The following is a 15,562-nucleotide window of genomic DNA, read 5'->3' on the forward strand; positions in this document are numbered from 1 at the left end:
ATGCCGGGTTCTAGGTTAATCTCCTGGCCTGTCATCTCTTGTTGACTTAAAGTCAAATTTGCGCGTTTTAACTTTTATCTAAAATATACCAACGGAATTTACTGACACTTAAAAATAATAAGACAGGCAAATATTCTGTTTTGGGTTTATTTTTAACTTAAATGGACCCCACTTATATTCAATTTCAATGCATGGGTTGGTAAAGGAGAAATTGGAGTGATTCAAAAGCCACCTGAAGAGAACTGATAAGTTGAACAAGAAACCATGACAGTTTGCAAAAATGAGAAAGAGTATCTTTTAAAACATCAATATCTCTCTGTCTTGTCATAAGGCATAGAAATACACAAGCTGTTATGCGAGAGAACTCAGCTTTCTCGGAGTGCAGTGACAGAATGACAGGTTATGAAGGGGTCTTTGTAGGCCCTTCTTTTCCTCAGTCATTCTCTCTCTCTCCTTTTTTGTGTTATTAGTTTAGTTGCATGTCATCGGATCCTGAGCTCTCATGAAAGAAAATCAAAATCGCTGTGGAGAACATTTGCTACCGCCATGACTAGTTGTTTTGAAGCCATTGAGAGTTCAAACAAATTAAAATTTGAAATGTTTCTCCTTCATCATAGATTTTTTTTAAAGGTTAGGCTAAAAGCAGTTCATAATAGTTGATTTTTTTCCTTTAATTGCTGTAGCATGTAATTCTTAAGTGCGAAATCATAGAAGGAGACAGGCAATGTGATTGAAGAAAAAACTGTGGGCTGTAGAATTAGACATAGATTTGTTTTCCAGCTCTGCGTTTATTATGTATTTGAACTTCTGCATACAAACAAAAGTTTGATAGTTATTACCTAAATAGTCAATTTGTGCCATGAGTAGTTTATTCATTGGTCTTAATTTTTAAAACTATGTTATAATGTAGGTGTTCCAGCCTAATTTTCCAACCTGGAACTTAAAATCAACTTAAAGTAAAACTAGATCCATTGAGAGCTAAATCTATATGACTTCAAGATACATTTTACTTTCATTTTAGCATTTTTTTTTGTTAATTAAAATTTTAGTGTAGATTGCATAATAAAGTTTACAATGCATAAATGTACAATTAAATGAAATTTTACAAATGATCACATTCGTGTAGTATCCAAAACTCAGATCAATAAACAGAAAAGCACCAGCCCCTGAAAACCTTAATTTCCAGTCACTGACTCTTCCAAAGTAATCAATATCCTAACTTCAAAACCACAAACTAGTTTTCTCTGTTTTTAAAATTTATTTAAATATAATCAAATGGCATAAAATTATCTGCCTTCTTTAGTGCAACACTGTGTTTGCAAGACATTTATCCTTTATTGAATGTAGTTATAGTTTGTTCATTAGCATTACTGTGTAATATTCCATTGTATGAACCTACTCAATTTAACATGCATATATTTTATTTATGTACTAGAGGCCTGGTGCACAAAAATTCATACACTCGAGTGGGGGGTGGTCCCTCTGCACAGCTTGTACCCTCTTACAATCCAGGACCCCTTGGGTAGGGTCTCTAGGCCTGGCCTGAGATCAGGGCCTATCAGGGATTTCCTCCCCCCAGCTGCAGGCAGCTGGCCCCACCCCTACCGCTACCACTGCTTGCCATCTGTGCAGCGCTGCCCCCCCCTGCTCCCCTGCCATTGGTGGCCCCCCTCTGCAGGTGACAAGACAGGGGGTACAATGGCTTGGCTGGCTGGGCCTCCCTCTTTCTTTGCTGGGGAGTGGGACCAGGCCTGAGAGGGGCCGTCTGCCTACCTGTTCACTCCTAACTACTGGCCTGCCTACCTGATCACCCCTAACCACTCTGCCTGCCTGCCTGATTGCCCCTAACTGCTTGCTTGGGGGCAGGGCCAGCCCGGCAAGGGGCCATGGTGGTTCTGGTCTCTGGTCATTCCAGTCGTTACACTTATGGTGGCTGGCCTTTTATTATATAGGATTTTACACATATATGTGTACAAAACATATGCATATATGTATAAAACAAATAGAATATATATATATATATATATATATATATATATATATATATATATCCTGCAATCATGTTTAGTTCTAAATATTATAAATGAAGCCCTGAACATTTTTGAGCTTGAATTTTGGTGAATATTACTACACATTTTGTTGAATACACACTTGGGAATAAAATTGTGGATTAGAATACGCATTAAAATTTAATAGAAACATTTAAGTTTTTTATGCTACCATGTTCCGGATTTCCCACTTTCCCCTCTGCCAAGATATTTTACCTATCTGAATATTAAGTTTCACATCTGTAAAAAGAATAACCTTTTGAATGTGAGAATTAAGTACTGTGACATATTAAGAGTCATCTAAATTTGGTCCTTTGGAAGTATTTGACCTACATTAGTAGCTTACCCATCTGGATTTTCTCCTTTGCTTCATTCAAATCATCAATGATTTCAGATATTCTATTTGTTGTTATTAATGTTAATGCCTCAAAAACTTACATACTTAATATGTTCAGAGAATATTTCATTCTAAGAAAAAATACGTGTAAAATATGTATGGGGAGTATCTTAGATTTGCCATATTATTAAGATGTCAATGTGATGTTAGAGTAATAAACACACCTCTTACATTCTAGGGAGCAGATTTAAAATAGCATTACATTGTAACTACTGGCTAGAGTGGCAAACAAAACATTCCTTGCTTTCACTAAGCTTAGAGTCCATCTCTTATTATAGGTTTACCAGTGATACCAACACATCTTTCTTCCCTTTTCATTTGCTACAGAATGATGCTCAGTACTAGAACTATCACTAAACTCATTGGAAGTGGTGGGTGCCACCCTGACTTAAATTGAAGAAGCATATTTTGAAATAGCTAGAAAAGAGATAAACAGTACATTTAGGAACTCAAGAACTCGATTTAATTCAATAAATATTTGTTAAGCAACTAATCCAGGATTCTTATTGATTATACAAAATGTATTAAAACATGATCACTCCCATAAAAATTCACAAATTATTTCAGAATTAAAGAAATGTACTGTGAGTGTAAGTGTAATTTATATTTATATCCAATTAAAGTTTCTGTTACTTATTTTTTGGTTTTGGAATTTTTTAAAAGATGGACAGCTTAATGTTTTTTTTAATTTGAATGACAAAGATATTGGTATAATGATTTAATAATATTTTAAAAGCTATTAAAATAACAAAACAAATAATAAACATTTCAAAGTTTTTATAAGGTACATCTTAAACACAGAAAACAATGTTGCTTGGTGTCCTATGAAATAAAAATAAATGGCTATTGATAGAAAACCTTTTAAATTGTTGTAATCAAACTCGAATAAAAACATTTAAGAAATAAAACATGAGCTCAAAAGAGTTTTACCAGAATATTGAGCTCTCCTTGATATTCACAGAAATCAACACAATGTCCATTAGTGCAGAATAAAAGACATAAAATAGCTTAGTGTAAAAAACACCCTGCATTAATGGAACATTAAAGTTATGATTTAAACCCACAAAATTCAGGAAATTCAGAATTAGAACTCCCAAGGTAACCTTAACTGTGACCTCTTGTGCAAGTACACGGTTTAAAAAATTGAGATTTTTTTCTTCCTGATCACATATCACTATGAAGAACAATTTTGAAGGGGAAAAAAAGGTGCTACTTTCCCTTAGAACGACTGTATATGTTTAAAGTTTTATACCCACTTAGAAAATCAAGCCATCAATCTTATACTACCATATGAGCTAATTATGGAATAAGAAATAGTACTTTTAAAAATATACTATTGAAAGCTGTAAAAGCTACAACATAATGCACATACATTTGTAATGTGAAGTTGGGCTTTCTTTTAAAATAAGCATAAGTGCCTAACATGTAATAAACATATTCATACTGCAGAGTGACAGTGGGGAACATTATTAAAATTGAATAGCATGGAAGGAAGAAGGGCCAGGAAATAATTGAGCTGAGAGTCAAAAGTATTTTGCTTCATATTTTTAAATCTACACTATCTTAGGAAGATGTTTTATCTCTACAACTATGGCTTCTTCATTTGTAAAATGAGAGAACTGAGCTAAGTGACATTGTAGTTTCTTCTAACTTTAAGAATAAATGATTCTGTGATTTCATATAAATTTACATTCTAGAGGAGAACCATAAAATTGGCATCATATTAATTCCTAAGTAACTTAGTCAGACCTTAATGAAATAAGCCAAGAAGAAAAGTAGTACTGATAAAACACTGGGTTTCCCTTCACTATGACCAGACTCTGTCATTGATGCTATCCTTTCTTTTGACTCTTAGTAGATAGATAGATAAATAGATAGATAGATAGATAGATAGATAGATAGATAGATAGATAGATGATAGATAGATGTTAAATCATCTGTCCACTCAAACATTTGTCTAGTCTCTGTGACTGGAGTTAGGTTAGATATATTTTAGTAAATTGAAAAAACATCCAAACGTTCATCAGGCTCCTGATGTGTTTCTCAATAGGATGCGTCAAGAACTGTAAAGTACAAGAAGGCCATATCAGCATCTCGATGGTATATAGCTCTTCCAAGAAAAGTCTCCAAGGACCTTTTTATTTTAAACTAGAGGCCCGGTGCACGAATTCGTGCACCAGTGGGGGTCCCTCGGCCTGGCCTGCGGGATCAAGCCGAAATTGGCTCTCTGACATCCCCAGAAGGGTCCTGGATTTCAAGAGGGTGCAGGCCAGGCCGAGGAACCTCACTCATCAGCCAGACCCCAGCAGCAAGCTAACCTACCAGTTGGAGCGTCTGCCCCCTGGTGGTCAGTGCACGTCATAGCGAGCAGTTGAGCGGCCTTAACATATCATTAGCATATTATGCTTTGATTGGTTGAACAGATGACCAGACACTTAGCATATTAGGCTTTTATTATATAGGATAAGGAAATATATTTATTGAAGAGACCAATAAAAAACGTATGTATTTACTTATATGCTTATATATAAACAGTGGAATGGCAAGTACTATGTACAGCAGCCTCACCCACAAAGTCTCAGTACCATTTAGCCTTTGACACACTTGCTATGATGTATTTGCTCTCCCAGCAGCCATTACTTGCATGTTTCCTGTGTTGTGCAGTCTTCATAGAGTTTCCCTGCAAGGCTGAGGCAGTTACCTACCTACCAAATGATTTTTGGCTGACAGCACATCTGGTTCTTAATATGCTATTGAATTGCCTTTGGGAATCCTGGAATAAAAAGAAGCCCAGTTTTTAATGATGTATACATTCTAGGATCACCTTCAAAGACTGTTAAGGAAGGCAATCAAAAGGCTAACAGAAGTGGGCGTGTGAGAAAGACGTGTTATGAACAAGCTCTGAGCCTTTCACTAGCCCAGCAGCTGACGTGTGAGCAGTGTCTCTCTGGCCCTGTCCCACCACTGGTCCTAGCCCACTGCACCTATGGCCTGATTCCACCTTCTCCCTGGATCTCCCCAGGCATTCTGGAGTCCATGTAATGAAAGCCAACATCCAGGATGGACCAGGGCCAAGGTCTTCTCTCAATTCACTCTACTATATGCATTAGTCTGAGGACCATCAAAGGCCCATTAACTAAACAATAAATTTCTGAAAGCAAACAACAACAACAAATCCATGACTTTAGTTATATTTAAACCAAAGGGAGCAAATGTGCTTTGTTTTAAACTGCATGTGTTTGAACCCTTTGTTAGAGTGAAAACACGAATAGTTACAAATACTATAGAACAACACAGAGCAACATAAGGATTCTGTCTCAGGGCAACTCAAATCCAATAACCATCTGTGAAGTTGGATTTTTGTGCCCAGTTGTTTCACCTAAGAGCAGAATTCAGTCTGCAGGAAAACCTGTATTGTTTTTATTTCCTTTGGTAGATAATGAACCATGTAGATCACTTATGGATTCTGGAGAAAGAGGTCTGTTGGCCCATTTACATGAAGATAATGTTACTCACTGATGAATGTACTATAAAGAAAATAATATTACAATGTTACCTCAATACAATTTACAAAAATCCAAGAAACCTCTTTATTACAGTGTTATAGTTTCAATTGCTGATAGTTGTTTACTAGCTTTCTTAAATGCAGTTGGATAAATTGGGAGGGCAGCAACAGAGCCTGTCATATATCCTCTTTTTATTGAAAGACAAAGTGAATTCTGAAGAAAATAAAACATCCTATAAATCAAAAACATATCTCAACTACTTTTATGTTTGCATATTTTCTTTCAAATATTATCAATAGGGATATGCATACTTTATGATTGAAATAGTAAAGACCAAATCATAGATTGCTTTTTAATAAAACATTATATAAACATGTTTATATGTCACAATTTTTTTTTCATGGTTATTTTAAAGATAAAATAATATGCTAGCAAGTTAATGCATAATCATTTGCATAATTTGTTTATTATAGGACAACTTAGCTATTAGAGAATACACCTCAGGGAATAACCAGGCACATATTGCATTTTTTCTCCTCTTGACAAATTTCCAGCATGAAATATTTATGACAATACACAAAGTGACATTGCAACTAGTTGAAGGTGAGGAAAGGAGTGTTTAAAACTTAAACCACAGTTTTTACAGAAGTGACTGTCAATGATAAATTGTCTACTGAGGTACCAGGACAGAGATCCTATCTCCTAATGGTATGTAGATGCTTAAAAGTAAGCCTCCATATACATGCATTATCTGTTTAGTACCCCCAAGCTAGTTGTTGCTGAAAGAGTAATATGGGTGCTTCAGTGTCACAAAATACTTTTAAGTACTTACCCAAACATTTTACCACCTTAATCTTCAGAGTAAAATGTTAAAGAGGACAAATTCTGGTAGTCTCACACTGAAACAAAAAGATGGATGCTACAACTTCTTGCAGGGCATGCATGGATATATTTAGAGTGAGCTCTTTATTTTGAATAGGTAATAAAATTCGAGGAATAATGTTTCATTATGCAAAACAAGTGTTCTTACTCTGAAATCTCACTGAAGTTGAGACTAACACAATTTTAGCAAATACCCTTTCACTAGTCTGGGTGCCTTGTGATGCTTTCCTCCTCTTTCCTAACATAGGTACATTTCTCTATGGAGGAGACAATCCCCTTAATAACTTGTTTTCCTTACAATTACTCCTCTGCCTTTGTGGTCTGGTTGCTGGCCCCGGCACTTGACTGAAACCTCTCTGACTATAGACAGCGATAACCTGTGTGTGATGAAATCTAATGAATACTTTCCAGGCTCTATGTTATTTCATCTATATTTTTAATCACTTGCTCCAGGAAATTTTATTTTTCCTTGGTTTCCATGCAAAATGACTCTCCTCTTTGTCCTATAACTTTGCTATCTTAGTCCTTTGTGTGTGTGTGCGCGTGTGTGTGTGTGTGTGTGTGTGTGTGTGTGTGTGTGTGTGTGTGAGGTGGGGGAGTCCTCTTAAAGTGAGGCTTTACAAAATATGTCCTATCCTATTGCCTTTTACTAGAACATTTTTGCCTTCTGAAAGCTTATTCATATTCACTTTCACTTTTTAAAAATTGCTTCCTATACACTGATTCCATAACTTATATTTCCTGTCCAAACCTATGTAGAGATTAGTTGATATATGTAATGCCAATTTTCTCTCTACATAACTCACTTAAGCTTAATAAAAATTGGACCTAGGGCCTCAACCCAAGATCGGCTATTCTAATTTCAAATACTTATTCTGATGAAAGGCAACATCTTCTACTTAATCAGCCAGAATTATGTCATCCTCATCATCACCACACCACCACCCTTCTTTTATTCTATGCATCCAATTACTTATTGTATACAGCTAAATATCTCTGTAATTGAATTATTTCACTTTATGCTCTCTGATATTCCTCCATAAGATTCTCTTTCCTAAAGCATTAAAATATCCTCCTACTCATATCCTGATCATTGTTCTCTAATCTTACCTCTTTCCAAGCTTCTTCCTCAGGCTCACTAAAGAGAATTTTTTAAAACCTATAGTTAATCAAGTCACTTCTCTGCTCCACTGAATTTTAGTCACTTGCAGAAAAGTCCATACTCCCATAGCATTGAAGTGTATTCCCATGCAGCCACCCATCCCTTCATATATCCACCCATTCACCTGAGTCCCAGCAGTAAATAGAGTATGGAGTTTCCCCATCAAGGAGCTTGTAGTCAAAGATGAAAGACTTAGGTTTACCGAGCAATGCCATGGGGAAGAACTGTGTACCACAATAATGGAAGTCCATAACCTGGCAGTGCCTCAGAGTCAGTCAAAGGCTTGTGATCATCAATAAGTTGTAAGTTGCATACAAATCTCCAGTTAAAAACCAGGGGAAAGAAGGTAAATTCCTTGGTGAGTGTTGGGTGAGATGATTGTCTAAAACAGGGAAAGCTTGACCAGTCTTGGAGGGGGGAAAAATACAACTTTAGAGGAACCTGGTAAGAGGAAAGGGGAGCTCAAGTATTTTACTTTCACTAAAGAGAATGTGGGAGAGTAGATATAGATGGAATTCAGGAGGATTACTGCCACAAGAGCTTGGTGGACGCTACTGTCACACTAAAGAGGTGACATGAACACATTCACATTATAAGAGAGATAAACCATTATGCTAAGGGAAACAAGCCAGTCAGAGAAAGATAAATATCCATGATCTCACTCATTGGTGGAATATAATGAACAACATAAACTGATGAAGAAAAATAGATATAGGGACACAGAAGCATCTAAGAGACTGTCAAACCTCAGAGGGAAGGTGGGGGTGGGGGATAGGGGTAAGAGATCAGCCAAAAGATTTATATGCATGCATATAAGCATACCAATGACACAGAAGTAGGGAGATGAGGGCATGTGCTGGGGAGTGGGAGTGGCCGGGGAGAGGTCAATGGGGGAAAAAGGAGACATATGGAGACATATGTAATACTTTAAACAATGAAAAATTTACATTTTTTTAAAAAAAAGAGAGAGAGATAAGCCAGCAACCAACCAACCAACAAAATACAGACTCTGGTTTCAGAGTATAAATGCAAGGATCTTCATGACCAAGCTCCCACCTTAACTCTTCCCACTTATTCCCAGCAGCTGCAGTCCTCCAACCCCCAATTTCCCCACCAAGGGTAGTATGTCGTTTGCCTAGTGTCTACTCTTTTGTGCCTTTACATCTATGCAAATGTTTTTTTTTCTATTTTCTAAAATGTGCTTCTCATTTTCTTAAACCATCAAAATTATCCTACAGACTAGAGCAAGCTCTAGTATTTTCTCCTTTCTGAAGCCATTCTTGACTATACTTTTATGTACCACATACACAAGTCTATTGGAAGATATGCATACCCACTTTTTAATTTCCTATCCCTAGGATTATAGTACCTAAATTTCTATACTATAATATAGTACCTAACATATATGACTATATCTTTAAATCTTTATCCACAGGCTCTATCACAGTACCTAGCACAGTGCATGGCACTTGGAGAGAGGGAGGGAGGGAGAGAAAATTATTTGATCAATTCATGGTATTTTCCTACTATTTCCACACAAGGGTAATATGTTGGAGTGTTAAAAAAAACTTCCCACCAAAATAAGTAATCTCCACAGAATATTTGACAGATGGCCATACAGACTTTCCTTGAACATTCAGTCACTGTAGCTCATTATTTCTAAACTACACCATTGTTTAAAATGTTGAATTTTTTAGAGTTGACATTTGCCTTATAACTTCTATCCATTGTAGCTAGTTCTTTTCCCTGAAGATATGGGAAAAAGTAAAAGAAAGTGTCCCTTAGTGTTTTATGCTGTTCATTACACATCTCTGGACAATTGCTTTCTGATTTCTCATAAAATACAGAATTGATTAAGCATAATATGAAAACCATATTTGAAGCTAATGTTATTGAATTAATTTCATGCACTAGCTGATCTTGTTGGACTCATCTATATCTACCCTTATTTCTTGGAGATTTTGCCCTTAGTTTATATATATTCTTCCTGATATTTCTTCTGTCTGAGCTGTGAGGATTTTACTATCCCCGTAGATTATCTTTCTAATATCCTGGACTTGATATTCTCTACTTCAACAAATTATCAAAATAAACTTCTCTGCCATGCACACTATGCATGGTCCTACCTGAGACCTTGTTGTTAGTAGTAATTGACATTACTTTACTACTTCACATTCAAGAATTCTGTTTTCGCTGCTACAAACTCTTATTATTTCTCTAGGACCCTGAATTCAGATGTATTTTTAACCCATTGATTGTTAGTGTCCTTATAAAAAGAGACACAAGAGAGTTTGCTTCCTATCTTCTGCCATGTGAGCACACAGTAAAAAATCTACTGTCTGCATGCCAGGAAAAGGAATCTCACTACAACCTGATCATATTAGCACCTTGATCTTGGACTTGTAGCCTTTAGAACTCTGAGGAAATAAGTTTATGTTGTTTAAGCCACCCAGTCTGTGGTATTTTATGATGGCATTCTGAGCTGACTCAGATAGTACGATTCTCCGCAGAGTGTGAGAAAAAAAATAAAATATTTATTATGTTGTATCATAATGCATAATTTTCCGTGTGTTTTTTTAATTATGCCATTTTATTTTTATCAAACTTCTTAAAAGCTTGCTTTCAAATCCTCATACATCTTTACTTCTTTCTGTCTTGGCCTCCTTCCTTAAAGATTTTCTTCATTTCATCTGGAAACTATACTTCCTTTCTGAAAAACTGGAGCATATGGTTGTTTATTTTAAGAACTTACTATTTTTTATCTATCCATGTGATCATTCTGCTTTTATTGCTCAAAACATTTTTGACAATAACAGACTGGAAAACAAAGATAGTGTTGATTAAAGTTCACCTATTGCTTTCATTATAATCTACACTTCCCCGATCTCAAAGTGAACAATATTTTTCTAGGCCCCTGGTGAAAACAGCACTTATAAGTTGCCACTAAACATTATCTGTATTTCCCATTCCATTTGTCAAGAAATTCATGTTGAAGAAGAATTGTTTTAAGCACATTTGTGCACTGATTTATTATCTTTTTTCGCTCAACAACATAATTTAATACTTATACTTATCTTTATATAACTAAATCTTTTTTTTAAATATATTTTATTGATTTTAGAGAGGAAGGGAGAGGGAGAGAGAGATAGAAACATCAATGATGAGAGAGAATCATTGATCGGCTGCCTCCTGCATACCCCCTACTGGGGATCAAGCCCGCAACCCAGGCATATGCCCTTGACTGGAATCGAACCTGGGACCCTTCAGTCCGCAGGCAGACGCTCTATCCATTGAGCCAAACCAGGTAGGGCTAACTAAATCTTATTGTAATTACTTTCTTTTATAAAAATGTGTTATTTATCTAAAAGTAAAGATCAGTAATCCACCAATCCTTCTTTTAGTTCTGTGTAATTTAGCAGCAATATTCATGTATTCTCTGCTTGTTCTGTCCTCATGTTTTCTATAGGTAAAAATCTGTTTACTAAGAAATACAAGACATTTAACTATGAAGCAGACATTTATTTCTTTCAATTCAATTCACCAGGATGTTGACATTAGTTTTATTTTTAATTATTTTATTGTACTGTTGTATTCAGTGTTAAATGTTAATTATTTCCTGTTCTATCACACTATTATAAAATTTTTGTGCACTATTTATTAATGATTTAAAAATGTAAATATTTAAAAACATGTAACTTTTATTTACCCCATTTACCTTTAAATGAATTCAGTAAGCTTAAAGAACATTGCTTTATCTTCTTAATTGATCAAAATTTATTAACTAATAATACCAAGTGATGTTCTATCCTTGTTCTAAAATATTTTAGATTACAATGAATAGATGTGTGAAGAAACATGTTTAAAGCAGTAAAATACCTCTAAGTTAAAATAATGTAGAATAAATAACAGTTTAGTATGAAAAAAATGGAACTTTAAGAAGCACTGTCAATATTTAAGTATGTCTATTCCATAGAGTATGAGTTTATAGGGAATAGAGGAATGATGAAAGGTAAAGTTGAATATTTTATTAAAAAGAGAAATAAAGAAACTTTATTCCATAATACTTTCTTATGCTATGTTGGGCCTTAAAATACTATCTTGGAAAAAGTAAATAATTATTGAATATTTTTTTATGAGGACATGGTATAATTATATGCACATTTTAAAGAGTCATCATAACTATAATGTGAGGAATACATTATAAAAAAGCTAGGCTGAATGAAAAATAAACTGCAGTGAAAATAAAATTGCAATCAAGAAAAAGTCATACTTAAAGGTGGCGTGAAGTACCATTGTGGTTTTAGTGCAGATGGAGAGAAGTAGACAGGTAGATATAAGAAGCATTAAAATGCAATGAGTATTTCTACAATATGTTTAATTAATTTCTACTTTACGTAAAATATAACATACCAATCATTTATACTTTAAATTAGGAGAAATCTAGCAAATAAAGTACTAGGAATTGTCTTTGGGTATCTCATAGTATTGTCAGATTTGAAGAGTGAGCATTAAAAAAACACACACACAATATTATTTACTCTGAAGGATTAGTTTCAGTTATGATTATAGTTTTCTTTATTAGAATGACATCAAATGCTTGAACTTTAATATTAACAAAATATCTAATGAAAGCTCAAATTCCCCTTCCAGCAGTAATGAAGGAACTGGGGCCAGCTTGCTCCAAATAAGTAAGGAAAGTATTTTTAGATGTTGAACAGGAGGAGTTTGATCCTTAAGAGAAGAGAAAATTCAAGTTGAAGTCCACCTGCTCTTCATATTTTACTTGGGCACACTTCCCAGAATAGGGCTCAGTGAAGAAGAAGCAAAGCAAAGCATGGTGTGCTTCCTGACGTGAAGAGACAGAGCTCAGAACTTAGAACTTACCATGGTTGAAATGGTAGAAATGTTCAGGGCAGAACACTGAAGAGAAAAGAGAGCACAAAGATACACAAAAGCGAATGCAGGATGTCTACTGGGGGGTTTCTGTGAGGCATTGCTTACGTCTTTTAGTGCAGATGGAGAGAAGTAGACAGGGATTTTCTGCAGTGAAACGTGTGTTTTGTTTTTGTTTTTGTTTTTATCCTCACCTGAGGATATGTTTATTGATTTTTTTTGAGAGAGGGAGAAGAGAGAGAAACATCGATGTGAGAAACATCGATTGGTTGCCTCCCATACGTGTCCCATATGGGGATGGAACGGCAACTTAGGTATGTGCCCTAACAGGAATGGAACCCAAAACCTCTGGCACACAGGGCTGATGCTCCAATCAACTGAGCCACCTGGCCAGGGCTGGGTTAAAACCTTGTGAAGCTAGCAGAGAGGGACTGCTCCTGTGGCTGTACACTGAATAAAACACCAAAGGACATACAGTGCTGGGAGAATTTGGAATACTGGCCAAGGATAAGTTAATTTGCACCAGAGTAAATCCATGCCTTAGAAGTAAAGATTATCTGCTAGGTAAAGGCTGTATTCTGTGAATAAGGTCAAAACAGAAATAGCATTTTCAAACAATAAAATCAAGTCTGCCAGAACAAAATAATTTACCAGTTATTTAGTTTTTTGCCAGGACAAAACATTCTTTAAAGGGACATGATCCAGATGTCTTCTAACATATCTTCGAAAATCTCTGGCATAAAGCTGAAAAATAATTTTTTATATGAAGAACAAGAAAAAAATATATGATGATCAATTTAAAAAACCAAAACAAAAGCAGAACATGTGATGACTGAGAAGCTAGAATTAGCAGACAAGGACTTTAAAAAGCTACTGTGAATATGTTCAATAATATGAACAAAATGATTGACATAATGATTGAAGAGAATGACAATCTCAGCAGAGCAATTGAATGAATATGAATAAGCCAACTGAAAATTTCAGAATTAAAGATTATAATAAAGAATATGAGAAATTTTCTGGATGAGCATAACAGCAAATCGGAGACTGCACAAGAAAATATAAGTAAACTTAAATAGATGTATAGAAAATATAAAACTGAAGGATATCAGAAAAATAAAATGTTTGAAAACAATAAACAATGTCTCATTTTGGAAAATATCAGCAATTAAAATATAATTGCAATTGGTATTCTAGAAATAAAATTGCAGAAATATATTTGAAAAAAATATTGGCACTTTTTTTTTGGCAAAAGCATTAGCCTACATATCAAAATAGTTGACTAATGCTAAGGATAAATCCAAAACATGATGCTTAGGAAAGTAATAGTTAACATGCTGGGAGCCATTTTTAACAACAACAAAAAAGAGGACAGCCTAATGTCTAAGCCATCCTATATAATAAAACCCTAATATACAAATCGACTGAACGGCAGAATGACTGATCACTATGATGTGCAGACCATCAGGGGGCAGACGGTCAATACAGGAGTTGCCCCCTGGTGGTCAGTGCACTCCCACAGGGGGAACGCCGCTCAGCCAGAAGCCAGCTGACAGCTGGCAAGTGCTGGCGAGTGCAGCTTGGTGGCAGGAGCCTCTCCCGCCTCTGAGGGCACAGGCCAGGCTAAGGGACCCAGTGACATTCGTGCACTGGGCCTCTAGTATTAAATATAAGAGAACAATTTCAATGATTCATCAGAAACAGGTCAAAAGACAATAAAATCACATCTTTAAAGTGGAAAAAGAAAAAAAAAGTCTACCAGAATTGTATGTTACAGAAAATGTAACTTTAAAATGGATTATATTTCAGGTAAGTGGAAGGTCAGAGAATTTCTTGCCTACTAATATTCACAAGAATAAATGCAAAATAAAAAATAAAATTAAAATATAAGTAGGGAAAAGGCAATAAAGATAAAAAATCAAATAGGAAATGAAAATTAAACAAACTCATTTTTTAAATTATTAATAAAGTGAATAAATCTGTATGTACACTGATCAAAGGAATAAAAGAGAAAAACAAATTTAAAACATCAGAGGAGACATCTTTTTTTGTTGTTGTTTAATTTTTTTATTGATTAAGGTATCACATATTTGTCCTCATCCCCCCATTCCCATCCCAAACCCCTCCCCTTGCATGCCCCCACCCCCTGTTGTCCTTGACCACTGGTTAGGCTCATATGGATGCACACAAGTCCTTTGGTTGATCTCTCCCCTTTATCCGCACCCTCTCTTACCCTCCCTCTGAGGTCCGACAGTCTGATCCATGCCTCCTTTTCTCTGGGTCTGTTCTTGTTCATCAGTCTATGTTGTTCATCATTTCCCCTAGATGAGTGAAATCATGTGCTGCTAGAAATACACTTATAAGAACCGAAAATGAGACAAGCAATAATGGTTATGCTGAAAGGCAAATGAATCAGTCTGTAGTGAGTTTCTTTCTGGGCCAACAGTTATTTTCAGTCCCAATTTCAATGTCAAACAGTTCCTTATGTGTACATGTCAGCAATGATATTTCAGTTCTGGATGATGGACAAATGGTGGTAATGCAGATCCAACCCTCTCTGGTTTGGTCCTGGGCAACCTGCAGGGACACACAGCTGCTGACTGCTTGTATGGCAAGGCGACGTCAGCATCTTCCATCTCTGGACTGCTTCTCTTCTGTCTTCATGGCTGGAGCA

Source organism: Cnephaeus nilssonii (genome assembly GCF_951640355.1).
Source record: "Cnephaeus nilssonii genome assembly, chromosome: 2".
Taxonomy (NCBI): Eukaryota; Metazoa; Chordata; class Mammalia; order Chiroptera; family Vespertilionidae; genus Cnephaeus; species Cnephaeus nilssonii.